This window comes from Elephas maximus, chromosome 10 (genome assembly GCF_024166365.1).
Source record: "Elephas maximus indicus isolate mEleMax1 chromosome 10, mEleMax1 primary haplotype, whole genome shotgun sequence".
Lineage (NCBI taxonomy): Eukaryota > Metazoa > Chordata > Mammalia > Proboscidea > Elephantidae > Elephas > Elephas maximus.
Window position 1 is genome coordinate 90,909,353 of NC_064828.1, and position 15,102 is coordinate 90,924,454.

Consider the following 15,102-nt stretch of genomic DNA (forward strand, 5'->3'; position numbering starts at 1 on the left):
TCCCTGTCAGGGCAGTCATCAATTGTGGCTGGGCACCATCTAGTTCTGGTCTCAGGATGATGTAAGTCTCTAGTTAGGGACTTTATTCTTTTAGGTAAGCAGTGCTCTCTCCACTGTCATTTTAAAATGGTAGCACCTTGGGAGAATAGAGTATTATTAAGCCTCTAAAATATCAGTCCACCACCTGTCTGTCAGTTTGTCATACTGTGGTGGCTTGCATGTTGCTATGATGCCAGAAGCTAGGTCACTGGTATTTCAAATACCAGCAGGGTCACCTGTGATGAACAGGTTTCAGCAGAGCTTCCAGACTAAGACAGACTAGGAGTAAAGGCCTGGTGATCTACTTCTGAAAGTTAGCCGATGAAAACTTTATAGACCCCAACAGAACATTGTCTGACTCACTTGCTATGGACACATCATCAGGAGGGATCAATAACTAGAGGAGGCCATCATGTTTGGTGAAGTAGAGGGCCAGCAAGGGTGAGGGAGACCCTCAATGATATGTATTGGCACAGTGGGTGAAACGATGGCCTCAAGCTTGCCAATGACCGTGAGGATGATGCAGGACCAGGCAGTGTTTCGTTGTGTTGTGTAAAAGGGTACGCATCCATCTATCTCTAAAATCTCAGTGTAAATGAACTTGTCAGGTACATTGCCTCTTGCACTTGCTACCCCTTCTCAAAGTGTGCATCAGTTCCAGAGAAATACCAGAGGCAGCACTGTGTAGTGTCAAGTTCCCAAACCTGGCAGCACATCAGAATCACCAAGAAGCCTTTCATTTTATTAGAAAAAAATTTTATTTCACCCCAATTCAAGGTAAATATCACTCATACAATCTCACTAGTTGAAAATGTTGATATATAATAAGAAATATGTTAATAAGAAACAAACAAACAAAAAAATTCTCTCTACTTATATCTATCTCCATCCTGGGGAATCTTTTAAAAGCACAGATTTCCTAGGTCTCTCCTTAAGCCCTACAGAAATAGAAGCTTCTGGAATGGGGGCTGAGAATCTTAATTCAAATAAAGTTCTGGTGATTTCAAACGTGTAGATGGGTGTGGGAACTACTGGAGTAGTAGACTGATGTTTCTCAGTGACGTTGTTGTTGTTAGCCGCTGTTGAGCCGATTCCAACTCATGACAACCCCATTGTGATAGTTGTCATATTTGAGTCATGTTCATATTCTGACAGCTCCCGGCCCAAGGTCTGAGTTCCTAACAGACACACAGTCGGTACTCAATAAGTGAGTTTGAACTAAACTGGAAGAGTATAGGGGTTGGGCAGACACGGATTTGAGTCTAAGCCCTTCCATTTACTGTGTACTTGGGCAGGTGACTTCTTTCTTCTCTAGGAAATAGGGATAATAATGCCCATTAGAATTCAGTTGTTTAGGGACCCATAGGATAGTCCAACCCCTTTCATGCCTCCCCCTCCTTGGCTGTTAGAGGAGGGGGAGGCAGTCAATTGGCGGGGCTGGGTAAGTCTCAGGGGGCTTGATGTCAATCATCCAGGGGGCAACTCTAAGCCTCTTTCAAGCACTGGCCTCCTTCTGCCCACCAAGGGTCTGCCCATCTAAAAACCCTGCCTTTGGGCTGCACAGATGAAAAGCTGGGGACGTTGGCTGGGCTGGAATCGATCCCTTTCTGCCTGCTTGTGGCTGGATTGATGGGATTCCTGCTTGATATCTGCAATTAGGGGATCAACTAAAGCTTATTTCCAGTTCAACCTGCCCCAGCCCCTGAGGACTGTGAGGGAGGTGAGAAAGGCAAGTGACCAGCAGGGAACCTGCAGAAGACGGGAGGGGATTCTGGATGGGGATGGCTGTAAGAGAACCATCAGGGTCCAACCCTGGGTGTAGGATTGTGGGTGGGTGTGGCTTACCATTTTGAGCTATGGAGAAGGGAAATACAACACTCTTCTCCACAGTTTCTTTTTGTTTTGCTGACACCTACTTCCTCCAATTCTTTTTCATCCTAGTTTTAATAACCAACCTATGGGTATATTTTCTTAAGTATTTTATTGAATAGGGAGATTTTGAGTGCTTAGGAGGAAGCACCACTCTTTCGTTTCTCCCAGGCGCTCTAACATTCTATGAGGGGCATCCATTCCCACAAGCCCAGCAAGCATCAGTGTCTGTGGCCTCTTCTATTGGAAGAAGGAATAGGGCTTTTCCATGTCTTCTAAGCTGGTCTTACTTTAAGGTGGGGCTTGATTTCCAGCTGAGATCCCTGATGGGACACTGGGTCTCCGTTCTTGGCATTGTGAGGGGTAAAAAGTGTGGTGCTCTACTGCTCTGGGTGTGGTCACTTAGAGGCTAAACTCCAGTGCTGCCGCTTGCAACTCTTCTAGGTATTGAGGCTTCCTGACTTTCAGTTTCTTTATCTGTAATATGGGATAACAACATCTACTTTATAAAAGGATGGAAAATCTAGGGAAAGCACTTATTACAGCCTTCAGTATGGTTTACACCTCAACATAAAGAAAACAAAAATCCTCACAACTGGACAAATAAACAACATCATGAAAAATGGAGGAAATACTAAAGTTGCCAAGGATTTCATTTTACTTGAATCCACAATCAATGCCCATGGAAGCAGCAGTCAAAAAATCAAAGGACGTTTGCATTGGGAAAATCTGCTACAAAGAACTCTTTAAAGTGTTAAAAGCAAGGATGCCATTTAGAGGACTCATGCCCCTGACCCAAGCCACAGTATTTTCAATTGCCTCATAGGCATGTGAAAGCTGGGCAATGAATAAAGGAGACCAAAGTAGAATCGATGGCTTTGAACTAAGATGTCGGCAAAGAATATTGAAAATAGCATGGACTGCCAGAAGAATGAACAAATCTGTCTTGGAAGAAGTTCAGCCAGAATGCTCCTTAGAAGCAAGGATGACGAGACTTCTTCTCACATACTTTGGACATGTTATCAGAAGGGATCAGTCCCTGGAGAAGGACATCATGCTTGGTAAAGTAGAGGGTCAGTGAAAAAGAGGAACACCCTTAATGAGATGGATTAACACAGTGGCTGCAATAACGGGCGCAAAACGGTAACAATTGGACCAGACAGTGTTTTGTTCTGTTGTACATAGGGTGACTATGAGTTGGAACCAATTTGATGGCACGTAACAGCACTCTGTCCTATCAGGTCACTAAGAATGGGAATCAACTCGATGGTAACAGGTTTGGTTCGTTTTTTGTTTTGTTTTGTTTTTTAACAACACGGTCCTTGGAAGATAGTAGCTGCTCAATAAATGGTAGCTAGCGTTTATTGTTGCTACTGGAATTTTTCTTTTCATTATTGTGCTAAGATCCATCTCTTCTGTCCCCTCACACCCCCCCCCATTTTAGTTTATATGTGTGTCATGTAGTCAATGTATATATTTTAGGTATGGTGTTTTAGTCTCTCCCTCTTCCCCGACAAAGAATTGTTACTAAATCAACGATGACTCTATAACCAAGAGTTACTCAGGCTTGAGAAAATGTGACATCACAGAGTTCTTTTTGCTGGCCTTCAGCTGGAACTGCAGTAATTCACAGGGTGTCTGGCCAATTACCTCTTTAAAAAAGGCACATTAGCTAGCATAACAAACGCATTAGCAGTTAATTGGGCAAAATTAAGACAACGTTGAAGGAAGGTGAGGGTTTGCAGAAAAGTAGGTAACTGTGCAAAGCAGTTCATGGAAGGGAACAGTATTTTGGAACTTCTCTGTTCTTGGAATCTCCAGAACCCACGTTTTTTTGTCCCATCCTGCTCACTCCCTGCCTTTTCTGCAGAGCAGTCCTCTCCTCTCATTAGGTTATCTGTCCTCGGAACCCCAGTAGAGCCTATGAGATGAAGGTCTTTACTGCTTTGTGACTTAGAGTGTCAGATCCCCATACTGGGTCAGTCTACAAAATGTACTCAATTTAAAAAAAACAGAACAAAACATTTTAGGGCCTAATTTGATGATCTGGGAAACATCAGGGAATAGCAAAACATCCTGCTCACCCCCACAAACATGTATACACTCATATCCATTCATTACTACTACAAAAGGATTTTGGAGATGTCCTAAGTCTTCATTTATCCACATGTGATGTCTGTGTGTGTGTGTGTGTGTGCGTGTGTGTGTAATAGAGACAGAGAGAGGAACCCTGGCGGCACAGTGGTTAAGTTCTTGGCTGCTAACTGAAAGGTCAGTGGTTCTAACCCACTCTTTGGGGGAAAGATGTGGCATTCTGCTTCCATAAAGATTTACAACCTTGGAAAACTTATGGGGTAGTTCTACTCTATCCTACAGGGTCACTATGAATTGAAATCAACTCAGTGGCAGTGGGTTTGTTTTTGGTTTGGGGTGTGTATGTGTGCGTGTATGTGTGTATGCAGACATGTGTGCTATGCAGTTAAGGGCCCTGATGTTTCCTGAGAACAACTCTTATTGAAATCTTGCCTGTCAGGGAATTAACACCATGCTGTACCCAGAGCCAAAGGAAGATTTCATCACCACCAAGGTTTCCAGGTTCTGGATTGTGAGCAAAAGCCCTTGTGTGGTCCTGCCCTTTGTTCCACAGTCTTGTCAGGGTGGGGAGCGGATGGCTGCTTTCACTACAGTGAGGCGGTGTGGGCTAATGACAATACCACGGCTGTTTCCACCACCACCACTGCTACTACTATAGCTAACATTTGCTGAATGCTTATTATACCGCAGGTACTCTGCCAAACATTAAATTTTCATAACCTAATTTGTTTCTCACAATCTTCCTATTAGGGAGATTCTCTTATCAGTACCAGTTTATAGATGAGGAAAGATAATCAGAGAAGACTTGCTTTATGATTCCCCAGTCAGCCTGACTCCAGATCCCAGAGTTCTAAGTTCTGGGCCAAGATGGCGGCCTCCTGGGAGCCCCAGGGAAGGATGCTGAGCTTGGGGGTAGATACACTGGGAGGGCTCTCCAGCATCCTGAGCTGTTTTCCTGTCTGAGCCCTGCATCTGTTTTGCATAGCCCCTGCCAACAATCTCCCTTCAGGCTGCTCTTTGCTCACCTCCAGGGGGCATTATTCATATCTCGATCTATGGCAGGCGTTCAAAAACCTATAAGGGGCCATATGGTAAATATTTTTAGCTTTGTGGGATATAAGATTTCTGTCACAGCTATTCATCTCTACTGTTTTAACATGAAAGCACCCGTAGATAATTCATAAATAAATGGGAAGGGCTGTGTTCCAACAAAGTTTTATTTACAAAAGCAGGTGGCAGGCTACATTGTAGGTCCCTTGTCTGAAGGATGACATTCATAGAGACAACCATGTAGGTGGTGCCCCTTGGGAGGTACAACTGAGGCAGCCCTGCTTTTTGGTGACTGAGAAGTGTCCCTGAGAAATAGTGGCCAGCTGGATTGAATGACGTTCATGTGTGTTTGTATATGTGTGTGTACATACCACCCCTGTATGAATGAATCATGCTGTCCATTAGAACCATCCTAGCTTAATTGTTGTTGGTAGTTGCCGTCAAGTTGACTCCAACCCATGGTGACCTTGTGTGTAACAGAATAATACATTGTCCAGTCCTGTGCCATTTTCTCATCAATATGTTTGAGTCCATTGTTGTAGCTGTTGTGTAGTGCCTTCCAACCTACAGGGCTCTTTTTCTGGAACTATAAGGTACAATGGAAACCCTGGTGACATAGTGATTAAGTGCTATGGCTGCTAACCAAAAGGTCAGCAGTTCGAATCCACCAGGTGCTCTTATGGGGCAGTTCTACTCTGTCTTATAGGGTCACCATGAGTTGGAATCGACTCAATGGCAACAGGTTTTGTTTGTTTGTTTTATGTTGGATAGTGTTCTGTTGTGATTCTTAAAGTTTTCATTGGCTACTTTTTGGAAGTAGATTGGCAGACCTTTCTTCCTAGTCTGTCTTAGTCTGGAAACTCCACTGAAACCTATCCACCATGGGTGACCCTGTTGCTATTTGAAATACTGGTGGCATAGCTTCCAGCATCACAGCAATATTCCAGTCATCACAGTATGACAAACTGACAGACCAGTGGGAGCCTAGTTTAATAATCCTTATTGAAACAAAATGGAAATTTTCAGGACTGGTAGCAGAGATTTACAGGATGGTATGACCCAAGGGCTCTCTCTGGTCAGTTATCTTTAGGGGAGGTACTTCTCATACCCTGGTGACCATGGTCATGGAAGCAGTGCTAGTCCCCCATCTAAAGGTTGGGCCACAGGGCAGGCAAAACTCTTTCCTTAGTGCAGCTGAAAGTGGCAGAAGTTCAAGACTTTATAGAGCCTTCAAGGAAAACGCAAGGGAAAAATGCACATGATATGAGATACATAAAACAGTCCAATTTACCACATACAGATTTCTAACCCTACTTCAGCTACCTTGTCTCCATGGGTCTCAGAGCCTTTCCTATTGCATATGCTCTTCTAGTACCTTCTAATTAAGTCATGCTTCAGGTCTGAGGGCACACCCTGTCCCTGGGTAATCAGTGGCATGTGGGGTTTTTCATTATAAATGACCTCGGTGGACGACCTCATTCTCAACAAAAAGAGCCCAGGACCATGACATGCTAAGTATCTTTAAGCGGATAGAAAAGCATATAAATTGTACAGGTTCAGCATGGAAAAATAAAATACAGATAGACAGAAAGAAAATAAAAATCAGGTGTAGTCCTTCTACTCAGGCGTAGGCACCGTATATATTCTGACGTGTTGTTTTTCTGTGCCCTTTTCTGTAATGTGCTCAGTGTCTTTCTCAAACAGTAATTATAAATCCATACAACAGTAATGACAGTGCAGTAACAGAAGTGTCATCTGTCACAGCAGAATAAGTGCTTGGTGAGAGGGAAGGATAGGAAACTCAAGGGGTATGCAAGGTGCATGCAAGGTGCTGGGCTGGTGTGGCTGTGGCTTCCATTGGTTCCTTGGGGTCCTGACTTGGGTGCTTGGCCAGAGAGCAGTGGTGGGGAGGAGGGAGGGCGGGCGGGCAGAGCTGTCTGAGGTGTCCTTGCCCTCCCTTGCCTTGGAAGGGAGGTAGCAACTGTTCTGCAAATGGAGATGGGCTGGGGGTGGGAGCTGATGCCTCCTCATTCTATGCAGCTGCCCTTCCACCCTGGTCAATGAGGCTTGTCCGTCACTGCTAAGATCCAAGTCCAGCCATGTGCGAGGGGAACAGCTGCTCCCACGGCTGCAGGGCCCTGCAGTTCTGGACCCAGAGTGACTGCAGAAGCCAAATACAGGGTCACTGGTAGTGCTGGGGGAGTCAGCAGGATGGTGCAGAGTGGAGGGCTGTGGTCTGGTGTCCTTGGGTGCACTGTCTGTTACCCTCTGGGCAGCTGGCAATGCCAGCCCATTGGACAGTGGGGCTCCTGGGTCCCCTGGGGCAAGGCCTGAACAGAGGGAGGGAGGCCAGGACTCCTTGTGAGCTCAGCAGGCTGTGGGTAGAGAATGGCACGTAGAATGTGCTTTTCTCCTGGTCTCCATACCACTTGGCATAGGCAGCTACTTTTTTTTGAGGGGAGAGAGGGTCTAAAGTGTCTTTTTTAAAATTTGTGCTTTAGATGAAGGTTTACAGAGCAAATATGTTTCTCATTAAACAATTAATACAAATATTGTTTTGTGACATTGGTTGCCAACCCCACGACATGTCAATATTCAGTGCTTCTTGATCTTGGGTTCCCTATTTCCATTCATCCAGGTTTCCTGTTTCCTTTTGCCTTCTTGTCCTTACCCCTGGCCTGGCGTGCCCATTTAGTATTGTATATGTGGTTGAGCTACACGTAGTATTGTTTGTTTTATGGACCTATCTAATCTTTGGCTGAAGGGTGAACCTCAGGAATGACTTTAGTACTGAGTTAAAAGAGTGTCCTGGGGCCATACTCTGAGGGTATCTCCAGTCTCTGTCAGATCAGCAAGTCTGGTCTTTTTTTGTGAGTTAGAATTTTGTTCTACTTTTTTTCTCCAGCTCTGCCTGGGACCCTCTATTGTGATCCCTGCCAGAGCAGTCAGTGGTGGTAACTGGGCACCATCTGGTTCTGGGCTCAGGCTGGTAGAGGCTGTGGTAGTTGTGGTCCATTAGTCCTTTGGACTCATTCTTCCCTTGTGTCTTTGGTTTTCTTCACTCTCCCTTGCTCCAGATAGGGTGAGACCAGTGGAGTATCTTAGATGGCTGCTCACAAGATTTTAAGGCCTCATGGATGCAACTCCTTCTGGCCTCACAGGCCCAGGTGTTCACAGTGGAATGTGCTCCCATCCCTTTTATTAGTTCTGCCACCAGAAATGCACAAGTAGCATGGGGTTAAGAACCTGTGCTCTGGAGTCAGACAGAAACCAGTTGCGATGGAGTTGATGCTGATTCATGGCGACCCCACGTGTGTCAGAGTAGAACTGTGGTCCATAGGGTTTTCAATGGCTGGTTTATCAGAAGTAGATTGCCAGGGCTTTTGTGGCACCTCTGTATGGACTCAAACCTCCAATCTGTCAGTTAGCACCACCTAGGGACTCTTGGAGTCAGACAGAAGTGGGTTCAAATTCAAGCTCCTTTGTATACTGGCTTTGTGACCTTGAGTAAGATAGGAAATCTCTCTGTGCCTGTTTCCTCAGCTGAAAAGATGAACAATGCTGTCTTTTGAGATGTGAGAAGGATTAGTTGCATTAATGTAGGTAAATCTCCCAGCCCAGGTCTGTAGCTGCCAGGGTGTAAGTGTGGGTTGCTCCCTTATTCTCTCAGTTTTGTTCACATCTGTAGACTCTGTGACGGGGGTTTTGAGGTACCAGCGCATCTGCCATTCAGGGAGGGATCAAAGTCAATGCCTTTAAGCTCCCTGTTTGATTCTCTATGAGGGCCATCTGGTCACCATCACTCATTCTTCTCTTTGGCAACCTATTTCCTGGACTTCATTGGCCTGAGGGTGCTAACAGGTCACACGAATGGCAATGACCTGCTTCCCTGGTTGTAGACTTGACCTGCTCATCTGGGAACTCACCCCTGCAAAGTCCCCTCAGCCCTGGCACACTATCAGAGAGCCTGGGGTAGGTGTCTGGAATGACCACGACAGAGTGTTAGCCGCCTTAGGGGTTCCCCTGAGTCCTTTCCTTCTGCCAGGCTCCTCATGTTTCCCAGTGGGTACCACCACACTCCCCAAGATCTCCCACCAAGACTGCCCCTGTGCCTGTGGTTAAGTGTAGATGGATGGGCGTGAGGGTGAGGGCAGAGATTCCCCTACGTATGGTTTTGGGGTCACACTTGGATGGGAAGTGGTGTCCTAAAGCAGTTTTGCATCTACCCTGATCTCATAGATTTTCCTCCGAGAAAACTTTTTGCTTTTTATTTACAGCATCCCCCACCACCAACCCTCAGACTTCAGAACCTGTTCACATGAATTGCTGGGATGGGAACAGGTCTGAGAGCCTGTCTGTATTCACCCCTCCTTTCCAACCCTGGGCTTTGGAACCAAAGCAAATCCCCTCTTCCTTGGGTTGCGAGATCCCCCAGGAAGATCCTCAGCACCTGTCACAAAGAGGCTCTGGCAGGCCTGTCTTGCTGGGCCCCCTGCCAAGCCCACATGCCCGGGCACAGCCAGGAGACCTCCTGCCCAAGCCATCATTCACCATTACTTGGAGACCATCATGGGTCATCTGGCCACCTTTTTTCCAAACTAATCCTATTTCCTACAACTGTCCACTTCTTAACCTGTTTACATACTTTATAATGACTATTCCTCTGATCCTTTAAAATTCACCTGTTTTTCTTGGGTTTGGGGGACAGCTGTGGTTCCAGGGATGGAGTCTGAGTAATGCTGAATGTTTGCAGCATATCTCACGTTATTTACTTTATCACCTGCCTGTCAGATTGTTGCTCTGTGGTGTCTTGCCTATTGCTGTGATGCTAGAAGCTATGCTACAGTATTTCAAATACCAGCAGGGTCACCCATGGTGGGTAGGTTTAAGCAGACTAAGACAGACTAGGAACAAAGTCCTGGTGATCTACTTCCGAAAATTAGTGAGTGAAAACCTTATGGATCACGATAGAGTATTGTTGGATTCAGCGCTGTAAGATGAGCTCTCTAGGTTGAAAGGAGCCACACACTAGCTGCAACCAGGGGCTCAAATATACCAACAGCCATGAAACTAGGACAGTATTTCCTCCTGTTATACATGAGGTTGCCATGAGTTGGCGCCACGTGGACGGCAACTAACAATAACGTGTTCTTTGTATTAGGTTGTTTCTTAGTGTTGCTGTAACAGAAATACCACAGGTAGGTACTTTAATGAACAGAAATTTATTTTCTCACAGTTAGGAGGCTAGAAGTCCAAACTCAGGGCACTGGCTCTAGGGCAAGTCTTTCTTTCTCTGTCAGCTCTAGGGGAAAATCCTTGTCTCTTTTCAGCTTCTGTTCCTTGGTTCCTTTGTGATCTTCGTGTGGCATCTGTCTTTCCCCATCTGTGGTTCTTTGCTTCTGTGCCTAATCTGTTCTTTTCATATTTCTAAAGTGATTGGTTTAAGACACACCTTACGCTGATATGACCTCACTAACATAATAAAAAAGACCTATTTCCAAATAGGATTCCATCCACAAGTATAGGGTTAGGGTTTACAACACATATTTTGGGGGGACTCAATTCAATTCATAACATAGGTGGACCTCATGGGGTATGTGCCCTCGTAGTGGGGCTTTTCTGGAATCCTGTGTTCTTGTACGTGGTCAGCAGACCTCTAACCCCCATTCTTCTCCTAGCCTAGGTGGCTCTTTGTCCCAGACAGCCAATCCTAACCCAGGCTTGCCCCAGAGATCCACTCTCAGTTTCCTGAAGGCCAGTGTTTCTCAGAGTGTGGTTCAAGGACTGCCTGGATCAGGGTCTACCTGGGGCTCTTGTTGATATGCAGAGCCCTCCCCAGGTCCTTAGCCATTATACCCATCCAGGGCTAAATGCACAGTGTCTGATGGAAAAGCATGAAAGCTTGTTGGGGCCTATGAAAACGTTTGAGCACTGAGGAAAAAAAAAAAAAAAAAAAAAAGGCCACAATATACAAAAAGAAAATTGCAAAATAAAAAATAATAAATGTTTAATTAAATGTCTAGGAAATGTAACTATGTCAAGTCATCAACCACAGGTCAATTTGCTCTTCCATAGTTACGTACCATATGTGTTTAATGTGGGATGTGATGGTTTTAATACGTTTGGTGTGATGTGGGGTGGGGCCGCCAAAGCAAGAGTACATGGAGTGTGCTAAAGGCTTCAGATGGCTCTGTCTAGACCTTCTGAATCCAAATCTCTGGGGATGGGACCTAGGAATCTGCATGCTTACTGAATTTCCCAGGTGATTTATCATCTTTCCTGAAGCCTGGTGTTCTAGCATTCCTGAGACTGCTGCAGTGTCAGTTGGCAGAATGGTTGTTAAGGTTAAGGGGCAAGAGCTGTACATGATAGGGTTGTTGTTTTGCTCTTAGGTGCTGTCAAGTCGGTTCTGACTCATAGTGACCCCATGTACCACAGAATGAAACACTGCCTGGTCCTGTGCCATGCTCACAATCATTGTTATGCTTGAACCCATTGTTGCAGCTACTGGGTCAATCCATCTGGTTGAGGGTCTTCCTCTTTTCTGCTCACCTTGTACTTTACTAAGCATGATGTCTTTCTCTGGGGACTGATCCCTCCTCATAACATGTCCAGAGTTTATAAGATGCAGTCTTGCCTTCCTTTGCTTCTAAGGGGCATTCTGGCTGAACCTCTTCCAAGACAGATTTGTTCGTTCTTTTGGCAGTCCATGGTATAGTCAATATTCTTTGCCAACACCACAATTCAAAGGCGTCAATTCTTCTTTGGTCTTCCTTATTCATTGTCCAGCTTTCACATGCAATCTGAGGTGATTGAAAATACCATGGCTTGGTTCAGGTGCACCTTAGTCTTCAAGGTGACATCTTTGCTTTTCAACACTTTAAAGAGGTCCTTTGCAGCAGCTTTGCCCAATGCAATATGTCTTTAGATTTCTTGACTGCAGCTTCTGTAGGTGTTGATTATGGATCCAAGTAAAATGAAATCCTTGACAGCCATCCCAAATCTGACCAATCACAAGTGTTAAATGTCAAATCTTGGAGTCAAATTATAAAATTCTAAGAAATATTTTATGTGAGAGTAAACCAAATTGCTGCAGCAAGGGCGTCTGGCACTCAAAAGAAGATATGAAGGACTTCCATTTGGGGATGACAGCAGTCTATATTCATGAGGATACACATCAACACAAAGAAAATAAAATTCTCACAACTGGACCAATAAGTAGCATCATGATAAATGGAGAAAATATTTGAAGTTGTTAAGAACTTCATTTTACTTGGATATACAATCAACGCCCATGGAAGCAGCAATCAAGAATGAAATGACTTATTGCGTTGGGCAAATCTGCTGCAGGAGACCTCTTTAAAGTATTAAAAAGCAAAGATGTCACTTTGAGGACTAAGGTGTGCCTAATCCAAGCCATGGTATTTTCAATATCCTCATAAACATACGAAAGCTGGACAATAAATAAGGAAGACTCAAGAAGAATTGATGCCTTTGAATTAAAGCCTAGGTGAAGAATATTGAATATACCATGGACTGCCAGAAGGAGGGACAAGTCTGTCTTAGAAGAAGTTCAGCCAGGGTGCTCCTTAGAAGTGAGGATGGTGAGACTCTGTCTCACTTACTTTGGGCATGATATCAGGAGAGACGAGTCCCTGGAGAAGGACATCATGCTTGGTGGAGCAGAGGGTCAGCAAAACAGAAGAAGATCCTCAATGAGATGAACTGACATAGTGGCTGCAACAGTGGACTCAAGTGTAGCAGTGACTGTGAAGATGGCGCAGGACTGGGAAACATTTCGTTCTGTTATGCGTAAGGTCACTATGAATCAGAACCAACTTGATAGCACACAACAACATCATTTATGATAAGCTTCGAGAAAGTTAGTGGAAATGAAGGGATAGTTTCTGGAAAGTTGTCATTTCAGCAAAGCCAGGTCCTTTTGATGGGTGGGGGAGTGAAGAGGGGGACAAGTCTGTGTTTGGGCCATGGCTCTTTTCTTTTGTTTGAATAGTTGGAAGGATTCTTGGCTTTACTATGATGAAGTCTGAAGAGAATGTGGATTTGGAAAATACCAGTTAAGTAAATGCATAGGTGAAAAATGCTAGGGCTGGTCTAAACTGGTTATGGTCATTTCTGGTTGACATAAGAAGCATCAACCAAAACCCATTGGCATCGAGTCGATTCCCACTCATAGCAACCCTATAGGGCAGAGTAGAATTGCCCCATAGGGTTTCCAAGGTGTGGCTGGTGGATTCAAACTGCTGACCTTTTGGTTAGCAGGTGAGCTCTTAACCACTGTGCCACCAGGGCTCCAAGAAGCTTAAAAATATAGGTTCCTAGGTCCTACCCAAGGTCTATTAAATAAGCTTATTTGGGAGTGGGGCCTGGGAATTTTTATTTTTAAAAAGTTCTCTCCAGAATTCTAAAGGTTAGCTAGATTAGGAACTACTGAAGTAGAGGAGGAAATCCTGGTGGCGTAGTGGTTAAAAGCTACGGCTGCTAAACAAAAGGTCGACGGTTCAAATCCACCAGGCACTCCTTGGAAACCCTATGAGGCAGTTTTACTTTGTCCTATAGGGTTGCTATGAGGTGGAAACTACTCAAGGGTAACAGGTTTGATTTTTTTTTTGGTTTTTTTGAAGTAGAGGAAACCAGGGCTTCGAACGGGTTTGTTCCAGTTCAAACCCCTGCTGAGAATTTGCATTTCAACCCCAGATATACTGAATCAGAATCTACATTTTAACAAGATACCCAGGTCATTCTTATGTATGATAAAACTTGAGAACCACTGCTCTACTAGTGGTTCTCAGAACCAGTCCCTAACAGCAGCCTTAGCATCACCGGGGAACTTGTTAGAAATGCAAATTCTCAGCAAGGGTTTGAACAGGAAGGAATCTGTTTGAAGCCCTGGAGGAAATAGCACTAGACTAGTGACCAACACTTCTCAAACTTCACTGTGCCAGAGATCACCTGGAGATCTTGTTAAAACCCAGATTCTGACTCAGGAGACCTGGAGGAGGGTGAGGGCAGATTCTGCATTTTGAACAAGCTCCTCCTGATGCCCATGCTGCTGGTTCAAACCGCACTTTGAGCAGCGAGGACCTAAGCTTTGGGTTGGAATCTTGGTTCAGCCACTTTCCAGAGGTTTGAGCTTGGAAAATTTTAGCAACATCTGAAAGGCTTAGAAAACAGATTGCAATCAGTTTGCCCTGAAGGGCCTGGGGTTTTTATGTAGGACCAAGGGGCAGTTGAGGTTTGATTGACTCAGTGCCTTCTACTTGGCTCTCTAAGGGAGTGACCTGTAAATTAGAGTGACCACCCAGGCCAAAGTGGCTTTGTGCAATTTCTGGATTTCCCAGATAGCAACCGGGAGCTAGTTTACTCACCCAGCAGAGTTTGACTTGTGACCGTTATTTTTCCCCCCTGATTTTGTCTTCCCCAGAAAAACCCTTATGATTTGACTGGATGTTCTTTAGAGACTGGAGAACGTATGCTCTCCAGTTAATAGCTTTAACACACTCCTTTTCTTCTTAAATTAATCAGGGTGGATTCTGTTGTTTGCAATTAAGAACCCTGACAGCTAGCTGTGTTAGTGGAAGGAGGCATGGATCAAAGCCATCAAAGTGATAGAAATGACTTCTCCACCATTCCCATCCATGCAGAGTCAAGCAGTTGGAAATGTAATATATTTTCTTATCTTTGTTTATTTTGTCTTGACAAACTGATTGCAAACTTCTTGAAGGCAGGATTGAGTCTTTATTCATATATTCATTTATTTAGTCAGTCAATAATATTTATTGAATGTCACCTATATGCCTTTCTAAGATGCCATTCCTAGAAAGCAGAACTTGAGATAAATGACTTATATGTGAGTCCTTTATTGGGGAGTGATCTCAGGGGACAAGGGCAAGGGACAGGAAGAGCAAAGCAAAAAGGAGGGAGTGCCAAAACAAGGATGCATTTAGAGTTGGCCACAGCTAAGGGTGATTGATGGACCCGAGGAGATCATCTGGAAAGTCACATGAAACATGACTTAGGACCACCTGT